Genomic DNA, 17,508 nt, shown 5'->3' with positions numbered 1-17,508 from the left:
TTTATGTACAGTCTGTTTACAATATTAAAAAAATGAACTATGATAAATCTCCAATATCTTGACATCTACATCAAACGTGTATTGTTGTACCAGAGCCAGGGATGAGCTCGCCATAGGCTAACTGTGTGGAATTCACACATCGGTTTGAACTCTTCTGTTATAAATTTCCGAGAACTGTCCATGGTCCTGAGGACTAAAACCCATTGCTTTATTACAAATTGTTCCTTTACATAAACCTGAGCAGCTACACTCCCAAGTGAAAAGTTTAAGTCTAACATGATCATCATTCATGCAGCATTCAAGTTCAAACTTGCAGTCTTTGTTAAGGAGTCACAAGGAGATGTTTGATGCAAAATCCTAATAATTATACTCAATAATTCAATAATAATTAATTAATTAATTAATAAAAATAATTCAATAATTTTACTTGACAATACCCAGTACCTAACTTAAACAACCACTCATGGAATATACATTTTTTCCTTGGACCCAGGTTACCAGGGGATCTTCAACTTGTCTCTAGGCCTTACCACAAAATTTCCCCAATCAGGAGCGGGCACACCAGTCTTCTCCAGCTGAGAACCACATTCTGAGATTAGCAGGTTCCCATTCGGGTCCTAGCCATAGGCATTTTACAGCCAAGTGCAAGCTGGAGGTCATTGTTCAATAAAGCCAACAGGATCCATTAAGCTCTGCTTAAAAACTCTGTGCATGCTAGTTATTAATAAAACAGAAAAAAGGGCAACAAAGAGTGACAAAGGGTAGCTCTGGTAAATCCCAAAGCCCACTGTGAATAAGTCAACAACTCGAGTCACTGTTGGCAATGCAAACCAAATTCTAACTGCCATTGCATTATCGACTAAATAGCTAATAACAAAGGGCTTGATACCGCATATTCCTCTAGTAATTCCCATAGGAAACCCTGAGTGCCTTTTCCAAGTTCAATAAAAAATATTCTCCAAAAGTTGATTCTGTTCATCTGGACGTAGCGTTTTCAGTGGGAGAAACGTTTCATCACTCATCCAAGTGACTTCTTCAGTCTCAGCTGACTGCACGTTTCCCCAATCTTATAAACAGTACATTTGCATAATGACTGAAACCAGCCCACTGAAGGAACAATGGGCTGGGAGGTCACCCTCATCATAATTATGCAAATTCTCATGACCTTTGATCAACAACCACTGATCAATGGCCATGAGTACCATTCACAGAGAGTTGGGGAATGGCTGCAATCACAGCATAGTAAGATTGCAAAAGATGTACCTTAGGCCCCCTCCTCGATTCAAAGATGATCTTTCCCTTTTCACGTAAATGGCCTCCTTGACTCCGCGCTCAAACCAGCGTTCCTCCCTGTCCAAGATGTGTACATCCTCATCATTGAAAGAGTCTCCACTGGCCTGTAGGTGTAAATAGACTGCAAAGTCCTGGCCTGACCAGGTAGCTCTTCTGTGTTGTGCCATCTGCACACAAAAAAATATTCCACACACACACAACCAAAAAACATCTAGTGTATCTCTTTTACCATCTGCCTATTCTGCAATATTTGTGCATTTTCTCACACTTTACACGAAAGGTTAGATTCCCTTTATTAAATATTTACTCAGTACGCTTATAAGGGATCAAAGAAAAACCAAAATAGAAAAGTTTAACAGAAAAGTTCTATCTGTCTTATCCATCTGCCTCAGTGCTTCTTTGTCCTTATGAAATTCAAGACAGAATCTAAGAGTGATGTCTGGCAGGTGTTCAAATATGAGACATTTGTCATAGAGCCAAGGTCCAGTGGAGGAGACTGAAAAGACGTGATTAGATTTTCTTTTTTTAAGCAGCGTCCTGACATTTGATTCTCAGGAAATGATTTCAAATCTGAAATGGCACTGACTTTTGCAAATAAAAAAGGCTAATAATGTTAATATTTGAAATAAATGGGCTGGTATTGTGAACATGGTCATCATGGTGAAATAGCCTGCACTACATTTATTGTGAAATAATGTCACATAGAGAGTAAGTTGAGCACTGAGAATGAAAAATGAAATTACTTCTTCCCTCTGACAGGTTTTCCCATGCCTAGAGTATGTACTGTAAGTTGTGTATTAAGTTATAGTAAGCCTGTGATAGCAGATTGTATAATCTTCGGCTTGTTATCTAGATTGTCTATTTTTCCCCACTAAATGTAAATTTTAAAACAGATTTCAGCACAGATGGCTGCTCTGCCTCTGTCCTACAGCACAGCAGATGGGAGGTCTTAGCTTCACAGCCTCACATTCATTTTGCTCTCCATCCCAGTTGTAAATCAAAGTTAAAGAAATTTTTTTGTCTTCCTATCTTTTTCTCTACAACTCGTTTGTTAAACCTTGCTTCTTTTATCGTTAGTTGGGGCGGCACAATCAGCAGCTTCATAAATTACGTGAAAAACACAATGCAATCCCATACTGCAGGCTTAGTTGATATTTTATTGTCTTCATATTACACAGTGTTGATAGAAAACTGAAAATGGATTGTGAGTGAGTCTGGCCTGAGCACTGTGCTGAGACAATAGACTGTATGTAAAAGATGAATGTAGCCTCAGGTCTGAAAAGTGAAGCCCGTGCAGAAAACAATCTAGTCTATTCACTATTGCTTGCTCTTACAACTTGAATGGATATCTGCTACCTACACTGAAAACTTGAAAAGTTTTTTGTTTTTTTTTGAAGGTAGCAGATACTGGAGGATATGTCCTGTTCTGTCCAGCAGTCACTGTTTAGAAAGGCAGATCATTATTTTTTAGAAATTAGTAAAATGGTATTTTCTCTTCCTTGGTGCCAGGCTGAGTAGAAGTTAGTTACATCAGCTCAATAACGTCAATAACAATATTTTTTTCTGCAGTGAAACCTGTAATTTTGGATGAGGTAGGGAGAAGAGGACAAAGTTTTAGTGCTGGAGCTAAGAGGAAAGTTAAGGGGAGCCAATATAAATCTTCTGTTCCATCTATCATCGTGTGGAATATAAAATTCTTGGACAATAAGACAAGTGAGCCTGGAGTGCTGATTATGACCCAGAGGGAATACTGAGAGTTGTGTTGGATGTGTTTCTCGGAGACTTTGCCACTTCTAACCAGAAAACGTAGTGATTGTACCAGGCTTTTTGGGCACATGGCTATTAATCTGAGCAATAAGTGAAAATGAGGAGGGATTGCATTCATTATAAAATAAAACAATACTGTAATGGAACATATCTGTGGCCCAGACATTGAATTGCTAGCTTAACAATACATCCGTACTTTGCCGAGCAAATTCTCATCTGTCATTTCTGTTGCTTGAGAAAGCCTCAGTTTAGATTCCTCCATCCGCTGACACGCAATAATTTGGATGATCTCTGCATCAGCTGATGAAGGACTCCAGACTGTAATCCATCAGATGACCAAACGGCTGTGTATATGGGGAATGGCTAGGAATAATAAATTGCTCTGGACCACCTCCGCACTACCTAATGAAAAGGTACCAGAGAAAGTTTCTCTAAAATTTGTTTCAGCTTCACTTGCACAGAAATCTTTCCTGCCTTATACCGCAATAAATGTATGCATTTATTAGAAATGAATTAAGATCTGGGACTCTCCACCATTTGACCCTTAGAACTGAAGAAGCTTCTCGGATGAGAGGTGAAACGTCTTCAAGCAACTTAAAAAAGTCCAGACGCTTTTCTTTCCAAGCTCCTTAGACTAAGATCTGCATTCTAGACTATTTAGATTTACATTTTCTATTTAATCGAGGCTCTTTATGTGTTTTATGCCTTTCTGAGCTATTTTGCTCAGTGATATTTACGTTTTTTTTTTTAACTCTGTTGTTTTTCATGTTTTTTCAATCGATTGGGTTTAACTATACTACATCTTATCTTTATCTTATTGTCATAAAACAATAACCAATGGTTATAAGACGGACCTCAAACTTTAGTCGACAGCATTCATATTAAAGGTGGACTACAGATGGAAACCTGAAAGCTTCTAGTACCACAAATCTTGTCCCATGCCCACAAATTCTGCATATTTATACACAGACTGTTTATACCCTAAACCTCCATTCATTCTCATTTAAAGGATTCCGATTGTCAACTTTAAAATAGGACTTTACAAATCAATTGGTGACATCATTAGATAGTGGCTACGCTTTGTATATAGTCTATGGCTGAGATGCAGTTCTTGTGTTTTGGTTGTCAAAGAAATGTCAACAGAAGATGTCAAGAGCTTCAAACTAAACATCTCTGGCTAAAGCAACTGCATTGATTCAACAACTGCAAATTCATTTAGAGATAATAAAAATGCATGGCTGGTACTTGACTTAACATGTCTTCTGTCTGTCGTGAATGCAGCAGAGAAAAGGCAGTTTGCTTGTTGCCAGTTTGAGGGCATGACCTCAGAAATGTTAGAGCATTTCACTTTTGATAGGATTATCGCCTCCATTATTGAGAAAGAAGCGAGTCTCACAATGTGGCAATGGCCCTCATTCATGTATTGTTCCAAACTATAATTGCTTCTTTTCATGAATTTTGTAGCGAAAGGTTAGCTTGCTAAATCTTACACTTGCTTCACTCTGTGCTAAATTATCAGCTAAACCGAGAAGAAGGCATTAGATTGATAGTGGATGTTTGAACAAATTTGTTGAAGCGTTCTCTGCTCGTCTGGTGTTCTGCTGCTTTCATTCAGAAAATGATTGCACTTTCAGAACATAACTTTTTCAAAACAACATTTTGTGCCATGATGTGTTTTATGAAAAACACTTGGCATTAAAAGTAACACTTGGTTGACTGATTAGTACAAAATGATTCGGCACCCTGGGCAACAATTATTCACTAGATTTATTTTTTAGAGCCGAAGCATGTTTATAATAATGAATTCAATAATTTAGAAAGCTTGACTGTTTCGGTTGGGAGGAGATTATAAAGTAGGCAAGCATAGTTTTACTGCTGAATTTAATGACATGTTCTCATATGCAATGCTGGCAGATGTTCGTTAAAATTGATTAGAATGCAGGATATCTGAAGCCCCTCTCTGTTTTAATTAACCAATACCTCTGATAAATATTTAAAACCTTGGCAATGACATTGCCACAGAAGGAGGCACCCTAGGGTAGATTAAGCTGAGTATTCAGGGGGTTGTACTTTTTGACTACTCAATGGCTCGGCAAAAGACTGGATCAGAGTGTGAGACTTTGGGCTTATGTGCGTAAAACTTACTTGAACTTGAGTGTGAGAATGAGTTTGGAGTGATGATCACAATACAGTGTGACTACAGAGTGTAGCGATAGATGAAAGTTTGGAATACACAACATATCCCAATAAGTGCAGCTAGTGTCCACTATAATACACTAGCTGAAAATACTGCTTACTATCAGTGTGTATCAGGCAGACTTTGTTTAAAGTTGTTGAAAATGCCATATAACCAATGATGGTAGCATCCTGTGGATCTGCTAATGTCTCGTTTGAAAGCTAATTTACTGATTAGCCCAGTTTGAAGTGAGAAATGAGTCTTGTCGTGTCACGCTTGCCTGGCTGCCAACTGTCATCTCTTCACTGTGCAAGCAATGAAGGGAAACAGGGATGATACATTTCATTTAGATTATTTAACAGTATGGAGGGTGGATAACCACTTTCTTCCCCAGTAGGCTTTGATACCAGCTAACAGTCCAATTATTCTATGTGGCGTCTATACTAATAAATCTTTAACTTTATCAGCGAGCAGGATTAAAAGGTATCCTTCAAACAATTAAATGTGCTACTGTCACAGACGTTTCTGATGTGTTACTTCTACCAGCAGCGTTTGGCTGTGTATAACAACACAATATGTTTTTGGTTTCAATTAATAATTTAGATGTAAATACTGATGGCACAGCATAGCGCTTACATGATAATGACCAGTGTTGGGGAGTAACAGAATACATGTACCGCCGTTACGTATTTAGAATACAAAATATGAGTAACTGTATTCCGTTACAGTTACCGTTTAAAAAGGTGGTATTCAGAATACAGTTACTTTGTTGAAATAAATGGATTACACGGCGGTACTTTCCTGTTTCATATTGTGGCGGGTCAGGACTGTTTGGGTTTGTTTGACAGCTACGCTCTGTTGTTCCAGGCGGCAGCGTTACGGTTGCCATGGTCACAGGGTGACGCGCTCTCTCTCTGCGTGTTTCCTGGGTGTTGTTGTTGTCCAAGAGCACCTGGCTGCAGCCACTGGGGAGCGCCATGTTGCGACCTCCACAGTAACCGGAAACACGTGACCTCCACAGTGACCGGAAACACGTGACCTCCACAGTAACCGGAAACACGTAACTTCATTTAGATCGACTTTGACAGCGAAAACTAAATTGTATTTTTGTTACTATTGATGCTGCTGATAAATAAATTTGATTCTAAGTGTTTTAAACCAGATTGTTTAAAAATAAATTATTTATCAGCACTTTTCGCGGACAACTGTTTCCGCTGAATCAGCTGTTTCGCTGATTTTTTCTTTTTTTTTCTTAACCGCACATTGTTTTGTGCGTTCTGCTTGCTGTAGACCATTGTCAATTAATCTAGTGCCGTGTCTTCTGCACAGCAGCGGTCCCCAACACCCGGGCCCGTTTGATACCGGGCCGCGAGAGTTGAGGCTCATGTGTGAAATTTATGCTTTTCAGGGTTTTTAATCGTTAAGTCGGGTTCCCTGGGTCTTTTCCCGTGTTGTAGTCGTGTGTCTTATTTTGAAAGAACTATTTACGCGTTACCATAGCGACCAGAGAGCGTCAAGAAGCAGAGAGGAGGATGTTGCTCTCAATGTTGTTGGTGCATTTCATGGAGAAGGGTCTGGCTGCAGCCACTGGGGAGCGCCATATTGGGACCTCCACAGTAACCGGAAACACGTGACCTCCACAGTAACCGGAAGCACGTGACCTCCACAGTAGGCGGAAATACGTTCCTGCATGGATTTTTTTTCTTTTTTTTTGTCTCGTTCCTGCATGGATCATTAACATTGCAAATTGATCGTAAAGGTTGGTACAGAGTCTTCCATGTATAAATTTGCCGTTAATAATTATATACTTCTAGGAATCATCTACTTTGCTTACACCGATTACGTCGGCACTTTGTTAGCGTTACAACAACGGTCAGACCCCCGAGGTATCTAAAGTTAAGTGAGGAATGTGTGTACTTTTGACACCTCTGGTTAGCATTTAGTGGTCAGTTTCGGACGTATTAGATTTTTGTTTGTTATGAACAAATTCGCTTCACTGCTTTTCACTATCTGACATCAATGCACATTGTTCCATTTACTGCATATTGCGCTTTATTCATGTCTTTCGAATGAGCATTGTAAAGTTCGTCACAAAGAGATTTATACATTTATAAATACTAATATTGTCTATTCCATTCTGTTCTGCTTTTTTATTGCCCAGACTTTATTTAGCCTTTGTTAAATTGTCTGTTATATGTCAATAGATACGTATGTCACAAATAAAAGTTTCTTGTAAATTATGTTTTTGTAAAGAATTTTCTCCCCAAATCTCTTACATGCTAACTGTAACGTGTTATTTCTGCTTAAACCTGAACTTAAATGTGTATATGGTGTTTATCTGTTTTTCTCTCTGTTTTAGATGCTCATATCAAATTGGAATTCTGCCACCAAGCCAGAATTGCAGGAATGCACCACGTGTTGGCTGTTTCACTGCCCTCTGTGCCCCACTTTCAGCCCTACTGTCGAGGCAAAGATTGAGGAGCATATAAATGGACACATTAAAAATGCTTTGCCTTCAAAGGTATGTTGGTATTAAATATACCTCATAGTTAAAGTTATAAATATGCACTTCTTTTCAGCACTGCTGCAGTCTCTCTGTTGACTTAAAAGTTGCTTTTCACATTGTGTGTTTTTATTAAATAGTATTTTTTTTCTGTTCACCGCATTCCTGACAGCTCTTGTGATCCACACCATTTTGCTTTAATTATTGAGGATGGCTTGGATATTTTTGTTAATATGTACAATCTGATTGTTAGATAAACTGATTGCATTCTATACAACTACATTTAAATTACATGTTGTTGTTTTTTTTTCTTTTTTTTGTCCTCTCTTACAGACAAAATGATATGCCGGTGCACTTTCACTGCCCTGTCTGTAACATGACAGTCATACAGCGTGGGGATATGGCAAGGCAATTATTGTCATGTCAGCGTTTAGGACTGCTCCCCACCGAACTCTCCGAGAAGCCCCATCTCCCTCTCCATGTCTTGTCTCCAGCATCTACAACATTCTGAATCTTCAGTAGAACATTCATGTGCTCTACCCTCTGTGCTAAATGAAACTGTGGCTTGTAGAAAGTCCATGAAAATCAAACGCCCTCAGTGTGATCTTAGTCTTCTTACAAAAAAAACTTTAAGGCTCACATGATGAGGAGGCATTCAAACAGATCAATAGATGTTTGCTGGCCTGTTATCTGCAGTGTTTTTGTGTAGAGGGACTTCTTCCTCTTTGTTTTTCAGTTTGCAGAGGACATGGAGCTCTTTTTAAAAGCATGTGCTGACAAGCAGAGACTACAGGTCAATGCCACGTTTGACATTTAATGGACAGATGAAGGCCCTGCTGTTTGTGTTTTTTATGTGTTATTTGTTTTTCAGTGTACAGAATTCCAGTTAAACTTATTATAAAATGTTGTTCACTTGTTTTATGTCCATACTTATAGTCAAAAATTTAAGTGTAAATGTAACAGCATTGTTTATACTTGTAACTTTAGAGTAAAAAGCTGATTTTTGATATTAACATTAATGTATTACCCGGTAATCAATAATATTGTTACACATTTTACGCATTAACCCTCTGGGCTCTGTGCTGGCCATTTGTGGCCACTTCACTTCTTCTTGTTTGACTACTACACTGCAGTGGACCAAAAGAATGACACAGGTTTGATCTTAAGGATCTAATAGTTGTGTGTGTTTGTGCATGACATTGCAATGAAAATATGTATTTGCAAGATAGACTGGAATAAATTATGACGCATCAAATATCACACAGGCTGCAGTGAATTTTTGTTGATACAGGTTATTGAGCTTTGAGGTTCCCAGTCAAACTTATCTTTGAAGCACATGCTAAAAACACTTTTACTCTTGTACATTTCATAACAAGACACTATAGCCAAAGTATTAACTCTCAAAAAAATTTCAAAGCTGCAGCTGCAGCACATACAGCAACGAACACTTAGTAAATGTGTCCTGGAGTTTCTGCAGGTACAAAAAGTGCTACTGCTGTAAGTAAGCCAAACAGCTTCCAGATCACTTATATTTCTGGAAAGATGGTAGGAAGGAATCAATTAGATGCCCCAGACTCTACTATTAATAATATAGCAGTCCCTCGTTAATCGCAGGAGTTACGTTCTAAAAATAACCCGCAGTAGGTAGGTGAAATCTGCGAAGTAGCCAACTTTATTTTTTACAATTATTACACATGTTTTAAGACTGTAAAACCCCTCACTACATGCTTTATACACTGTCCTCAGACAGGCACGAACATTTTCACACTTTTTTCTTTTGTTTAAACACACAAGTTCAAACCTTCGTAGAAACATAAGTCCATTATAAAATGAAACCGTGCAAAACGTTTCGTCGGCATTGTTGTGTTTGTCGGGGAGAAAACTTACAAACATACAGTACAGCACTTCAGAGTTACACTGTTAGCGATCAAATATTTATATAAATTCGACAAACTAAACCCATTCTGTAGTGTACAGCAGCGGTCTCCAACCTTTTTTGCACCATGGTCCAGTTTAATGTCAGAAAATATTTTCACGGACCGGCCTTTAAGGTGTCACGGATAAATACAACAAAATAAAATGATACAGACAAAGACAAAAACTGTGGTATTTTGTAAATATAATAATAAACGTGAATTCATTGTGTGATTGTGTAACTTTATTAGCAGAGTGCTCATGAAATGCACCAACAACATTGAGAGCAACATCCTCCTCTCTGCTTCTTGACGCTCTCTGGTCGCTATGGTAACGCGTAAATAGTTCTTTCAAAATAAGACACACGACTACAACACGGGAAAAGACCCAGGGAACCCGACTTAACGATTAAAAACCCTGAAAAGCATAAATTTCACACATGAGCCTCAACTCTCGCGGCCCGGTATCAAACGGGCCCGGGTGTTGGGGACCGCTGCTGTGCAGAAGACACGGCACTAGATTAATTGACAATGGTCTACAGCAAGCAGAACGCACAAAACAATGTGCGGTTAAGAAAAAAAAAGAAAAAATCAGCGAAACAGCTGATTCAGCGGAAACAGTTGTCCGCGAAAAGTGCTGATAAATAATTTATTTTTAAACAATCTGGTTTAAAACACTTAGAATCAAATTTATTTATCAGCAGCATCAATAGTAACAAAAATACAATTTAGTTTTCGCTGTCAAAGTCGATCTAAATGAAGTTACGTGTTTCCGGTTACTGTGGAGGTCACGTGTTTCCGGTCACTGTGGAGGTCACGTGTTTCCGGTTACTGTGGAGGTCGCAACATGGCGCTCCCCAGTGGCTGCAGCCAGGTGCTCTTGTGATTTCATGAGCACTCTGCTAATAAAGTTACACAATCACACAATGAATTCACGTTTATTATTATATTTACAAAATACCACAGTTTTTGTCTTTGTCTGTATCATTTTATTTTGTTGTATTTATCCGTGACACCTTAAAGGCCGGTCCGTGAAAATATTTTCTGACATTAAACTGGACCATGGTGCAAAAAAGGTTGGAGACCGCTGCTGTACACTACAGAATGGGTTTAGTTTGTCGAATTTATATAAATATTTGATCGCTAACAGTGTAACTCTGAAGTGCTGTACTGTATGTTTGTAAGTTTTCTCCCCGACAAACACAACAATGCCGACGAAACGTTTTGCACGGTTTCATTTTATAATGGACTTATGTTTCTACGAAGGTTTGAACTTGTGTGTTTAAACAAAAGAAAAAAGTGTGAAAATGTTCGTGCCTGTCTGAGGACAGTGTATAAAGCATGTAGTGAGGGGTTTTACAGTCTTAAAACATGTGTAATAATTGTAAAAAATAAAGTTGGCTACTTCGCAGATTTCACCTACCTACTGCGGGTTATTTTTAGAACGTAACTCCTGCGATTAACGAGGGACTGCTATATTATTAATAGTAGAGTCTGGGGCATCTAATTGATTCCTTCCTACCATCTTTCCAGAAATATAAGTGATCTGGAAGCTGTTTGGCTTACTTACAGCAGTAGCACTTTTTGTACCTGCAGAAACTCCAGGACACATTTACTAAGTGTTCGTTGCTGTATGTGCTGCAGCTGCAGCTTTGAAATTTTTTTGAGAGTTAATACTTTGGCTATAGTGTCTTGTTATGAAATGTACAAGAGTAAAAGTGTTTTTAGCATGTGCTTCAAAGATAAGTTTGACTGGGAACCTCAAAGCTCAATAACCTGTATCAACAAAAATTCACTGCAGCCTGTGTGATATTTGATGCGTCATAATTTATTCCAGTCTATCTTGCAAATACATATTTTCATTGCAATGTCATGCACAAACACACACAACTATTAGATCCTTAAGATCAAACCTGTGTCATTCTTTTGGTCCACTGCAGTGTAGTAGTCAAACAAGAAGAAGTGAAGTGGCCACAAATGGCCAGCACAGAGCCCAGAGGGTTAATGCGTAAAATGTGTAACAATATTATTGATTACCGGGTAATACATTAATGTTAATATCAAAAATCAGCTTTTTACTCTAAAGTTACAAGTATAAACAATGCTGTTACATTTACACTTAAATTTTTGACTATAAGTATGGACATAAAACAAGTGAACAACATTTTATAATAAGTTTAACTGGAATTCTGTACACTGAAAAACAAATAACACATAAAAAACACAAACAGCAGGGCCTTCATCTGTCCATTAAATGTCAAACGTGGCATTGACCTGTAGTCTCTGCTTGTCAGCACATGCTTTTAAAAAGAGCTCCATGTCCTCTGCAAACTGAAAAACAAAGAGGAAGAAGTCCCTCTACACAAAAACACTGCAGATAACAGGCCAGCAAACATCTATTGATCTGTTTGAATGCCTCCTCATCATGTGAGCCTTAAAGTTTTTTTTGTAAGAAGACTAAGATCACACTGAGGGCGTTTGATTTTCATGGACTTTCTACAAGCCACAGTTTCATTTAGCACAGAGGGTAGAGCACATGAATGTTCTACTGAAGATTCAGAATGTTGTAGATGCTGGAGACAAGACATGGAGAGGGAGATGGGGCTTCTCGGAGAGTTCGGTGGGGAGCAGTCCTAAACGCTGACATGACAATAATTGCCTTGCCATATCCCCACGCTGTATGACTGTCATGTTACAGACAGGGCAGTGAAAGTGCACCGGCATATCATTTTGTCTGTAAGAGAGGACAAAAAAAAGAAAAAAAAACAACAACATGTAATTTAAATGTAGTTGTATAGAATGCAATCAGTTTATCTAACAATCAGATTGTACATATTAACAAAAATATCCAAGCCATCCTCAATAATTAAAGCAAAATGGTGTGGATCACAAGAGCTGTCAGGAATGCGGTGAACAGAAAAAAAATACTATTTAATAAAAACACACAATGTGAAAAGCAACTTTTAAGTCAACAGAGAGACTGCAGCAGTGCTGAAAAGAAGTGCATATTTATAACTTTAACTATGAGGTATATTTAATACCAACATACCTTTGAAGGCAAAGCATTTTTAATGTGTCCATTTATATGCTCCTCAATCTTTGCCTTGACAGTAGGGCTGAAAGTGGGGCACAGAGGGCAGTGAAACAGCCAACACGTGGTGCATTCCTGCAATTCTGGCTTGGTGGCAGAATTCCAATTTGATATGAGCATCTAAAACAGAGAGAAAAACAGATAAACACCATATACACATTTAAGTTCAGGTTTAAGCAGAAATAACACGTTACAGTTAGCATGTAAGAGATTTGGGGAGAAAATTCTTTACAAAAACATAATTTACAAGAAACTTTTATTTGTGACATACGTATCTATTGACATATAACAGACAATTTAACAAAGGCTAAATAAAGTCTGGGCAATAAAAAAGCAGAACAGAATGGAATAGACAATATTAGTATTTATAAATGTATAAATCTCTTTGTGACGAACTTTACAATGCTCATTCGAAAGACATGAATAAAGCGCAATATGCAGTAAATGGAACAATGTGCATTGATGTCAGATAGTGAAAAGCAGTGAAGCGAATTTGTTCATAACAAACAAAAATCTAATACGTCCGAAACTGACCACTAAATGCTAACCAGAGGTGTCAAAAGTACACACATTCCTCACTTAACTTTAGATACCTCGGGGGTCTGACCGTTGTTGTAACGCTAACAAAGTGCCGACGTAATCGGTGTAAGCAAAGTAGATGATTCCTAGAAGTATATAATTATTAACGGCAAATTTATACATGGAAGACTCTGTACCAACCTTTACGATCAATTTGCAATGTTAATGATCCATGCAGGAACGAGACAAAAAAAAAGAAAAAAAATCCATGCAGGAACGTATTTCCGCCTACTGTGGAGGTCACGTGCTTCCGGTTACTGTGGAGGTCACGTGTTTCCGGTTACTGTGGAGGTCCCAATATGGCGCTCCCCAGTGGCTGCAGCCAGACCCTTCTCGTTGTTGTTGTTGTGCTAAGCTAATAGGCAGAATGCTACAGGCATGGCCCTAAAGAATGTAGCCTCATGGGCAGTGTAGTCCGTGCTGCAGTGAGAATGGACTGCCATACACGTTATGTGTCTGTGAGCGAGGGAGGGAGAGAAAGGAAAAGTCTGAGCTGTCACGGAGCAAAAACGGGAGCTGGAAGCATGTAAATATAATAATAACCACAGCAGCCAAGAAGAGTGCCTGACGAGCCCAGTTGTAAGTAAGCTATTAAGACTCAACTGTACACTGTGTTCGTGTTTTCCTCCGGAAAAAAAGAGTTCCGTTGGAGCAGCCTTTCAGCGCCTCTCTCTGTCTCTGGCAAGCAAAGTTGACCCAGACAACAAAGTAAAGCTAGTTTTCAGCTACGAGCCCGACACGGAACCCACCGTATTAGCCAGAGGTCCCTTTACTACGGTTCGGAGCCGCGGACCTTCAGTAACCGTAATAAATCACAGCAGTAGTACATTCACGTAGTTGTAAACAGCATGATAATATATTAAGTAATCCAAAGTATTCAGAATACGTTACCCTCATTGAGTAACGTAACGGAATACGTTACAGAATACATTTTGGGGCATGTATTCAGTATTCTGTAATGGAATACATTTTAAAAGTAACCTTCCCAACACTGATAATGACACCATAATTTTCGTTGCCTGTAAGTCTTGTTTTCACTATGTATTGCTGTCTGGCACTAGGTGCAAAATCACCCAGGAAAATAACTGCACTGCCCAGAAGCTTCTAATATATACAGTAGCTGAAATGGACAGTGGTGAAGCTTTTGATTTGGGGTCAAGCTTAAAAAACAAACACAATTTAAAGCAGATAATGTTGGATATTATTATAAAATTCTACAAAGCCAACCGAATTTTAATGACTTAGTCACACTAGAATAAAAGTAAAGAGACAACTTTTTTTTGACCATACAACAACCTCAACTGCTTGGCAACCACTTTGATCACAAGGTTGCCTGGTGGGAGGCAACCTTTCTCCAAACAGATGTGACCCAACACAAACTGAGCTCACCAATAATTGCTATCGAAATCTATTTTATAAATGTAAATAGACTGATTGCCAACACGGTGCAGTCTGAATTAGTCTGCACCAGTGATTGCAATCCAACGACAACATCTCTCTTTGCAGTAGGGGATGCAACTCACCTGTTTGCCAGCTGTGTGTATTGTTATAATATTCATATATAAAATCAAGGTTACTGAGAAGCTACATCATTTAGCATTACAATCAGCAACTAAATCAGTATTTGTAGACAAAGTCTAAATTTCATTTCAATTCAGTTTTATTTATATAGAGCCAGTCAGCAACAACAGTCTTTACAATGCTGTAATCTACAACAGTCTGCCTGGACTGAATGTAAGCGGTTATTGTGAATTTCTGTTTAATGTGAAATTTCTATGGATGTAGACGGCAACCGGTTTGTAATTTTCACCAATTCATCTCAGTGGATTGCTCAATCGCAAACCAATAGACTCATTATCATTTTATCACCATCTTGATCCACCACAGCTGTTCTGAAGACGGGAACTGACTGTAAATGGTTGCAGGATGGTCCCTGTCATTGAAGTAACCAAAGGCCATGAGGTTGCACAAGATTGCAGTGGTCGTCCTGTGGTCTCCAACCACGGTTTTCTCTAGAGTGACTTTGGTACAGGCAACTGCTTAAAGTCAGTGAAGGTATAAATGATGGAGCTGATTATCTGCGCTCCTTTGAGGTGTTTTGTTCCAGGCTTTCTTGATACAAGCTCAGAGTTCAGTCGAGTTCATTAATTCAAGATATAAGTGTACCAGGTACTGCTGATACTAGTTTCAACTGTTTATCAGTTTTTCAATTAGCTTCCTGCTAAAGGCAAAGACAAGATTTATTGGGTGGTGAGGCTAAATATGTGGACCATAAAACCAAAACAATGAGCTTAAGGACACAAAAAAACTGTAGAAAACATCCACATTAAGCAAGAACTGTCTGTGGGTTTATTTCTAAGTGTGAAACCTTTCAAATTAAACAGGCATCTAAGCCTCTGTTAATAGCAAAACATCAATTATTGCAGCCTCAAGTGAGAACAAGTTTAGTTATGTGGAAAAAAATAAATATGAAATAAAGGGAGAAAGCATATACAACAGTCTGCCACAACATATGACCACTCACATGTGAGGTGAATAATATTGGTCATCTTTTTACAATGCAATATTCTGGGAAATCTTGGTTCCCTACTTGCGTGTGGAGGTTGCTGTGAAATGCACCACTCGACTAACCCTTCCTGCAGACCAATTACACTCCCTAATAGCAGAGGCCATAATGTTCTCTACCACAGAAATGACTCAGAAACAAGATAAAGAGACCGAGACCTTAACTGGGCCTCCAAACTCCCTAAATTGCCAATCTGAGCACACATCCACGTGAGCCACAGAGACCCTATCCCGCATCCAAAGCATCCCCTTGCCAGTCTCCCAATACCGCAAGGCACCCCCAGAGGCACCATGTCCAGTTCGTTTAGAACCATTTTGCTGGCAGGGAGGTTTTAATGTTGTGGCTGATTGGTGTGCCAAATTAAACTTTAGACAGTCATTACAGAAAATGTTGTTCAGTGATAAAAGCTGGTTTTATATGAGTCGGTTTATTATAATTTAATGGTCTGAAATGGAACATAGTACAATTGTTCAATTAAACATATATTGTTTTAAAAACAAAAGACATGATTTTTTTTAAATCTTCTTGTCTTGTTGCTTTAAACAAGTGTGTACACTATGAGTGGGACACTAACATTAACCAGCTATCTATGTTCACTTGACTCAGTTCTTTAGTCACAGTTACTCACCTTCTATGGGTCACAGAGGAGATGAAGCAGCAGATACAGGCTCTTAATTTATCCGAGAAATTAAACGCTATTTATTCTGGCTTAGACTCGAACAGAATATTTGTCCTGTGCTGCTCATTAGCATTGGCAATTTCCTCTGTACAGATGAGTAAAGCAAGCTGATTGAAATCTAAATTAAAAATTAAGACCATAAGTGTTAAGGAAATAAACAGTCACTTTTGCCTCCTCTGATAAGGTGTGAAGTTATGAATAATATCCCCCCCCCCCCCCCCCCTTTGTTTTTGAATTGAAGGGGGGGGGGGGATGAGAAGAGGGGAAAAACAATCGCCTCTCTCCGCTGCACAATGTGAAACATCACAACAGCAGGGGAGGGCAGAAGCTGAAGTTTTATTTTTTGCTTGCCACTGTTATCAAGATTTAGTGTTGGTTCACTTCCTTACATTAAGGCAATGATAATCTTTCTGACAACTCCGGCATTAGTCAGAGCTTCTGGCAAGGAAACACTCTGCAAAATGTAGTGCTTGCTGTGAGAGAGAAGCTATCTTCAGAATGGCTTTGAAAGGTGTAAATCCATCAACCAGACCCATGCCATTCTCTCATCTAATCCCTTATCATGCTGAAAAATGAGAAGGCTGCGTATCAGTTTGGGAATACGCAAGACATTTATCAGTTTAAGTGCGGATGATTCTGATTAGTTTCTCGGAAAGAAGCAGAATTTGACTTTATCAGAGAGCGGTATGGCCACTTTACCGTTTAGTAATCTGGAGGAAGTCAGTCAAACTCATGTCCTTCGGTGTTTAAACTACCGCACAGTATTTCATATTATGCAGCAGCTATAATTTCAAAGTAGACAGAAAAATATTTCAAATACACGTCTTTTCTGCTTAGTGTAAATGTACCGAGAAGATTTAAAGAATTGTTGGGCCTGAGCCAAAGCTGTGCTACACACTCTTTTACCTCCTGTGAGTTGGTGCCGACCACAGATCCACTGC

The 17,508-nt window shown here is 38.8% G+C and overlaps 1 long non-coding RNA gene across 1 annotated transcript; it reads right to left on the bottom strand.

Annotated features, from left to right (window-relative positions):
* Nucleotides 1–11,459: 11,459 nt before the first annotated feature.
* Nucleotides 11,460–13,551, bottom strand: LOC134615875 (uncharacterized). Its single transcript, XR_010091369.1, has 3 exons — nt 13,464–13,551; nt 12,702–12,863; nt 11,460–12,386 (listed from the first exon to the last, which is right to left on the bottom strand). It is a non-coding gene; the product is annotated as an uncharacterized LOC134615875 (long non-coding RNA).
* Nucleotides 13,552–17,508: the final 3,957 nt, after the last annotated feature.

This window comes from Pelmatolapia mariae, linkage group LG17 (assembly GCF_036321145.2).
Source record: "Pelmatolapia mariae isolate MD_Pm_ZW linkage group LG17, Pm_UMD_F_2, whole genome shotgun sequence".
Lineage (NCBI taxonomy): Eukaryota > Metazoa > Chordata > Actinopteri > Cichliformes > Cichlidae > Pelmatolapia > Pelmatolapia mariae.
The sequence above is the reverse complement of the archived record's forward strand: the minus strand, read 5'-3'. Positions and strand labels throughout refer to the sequence as shown.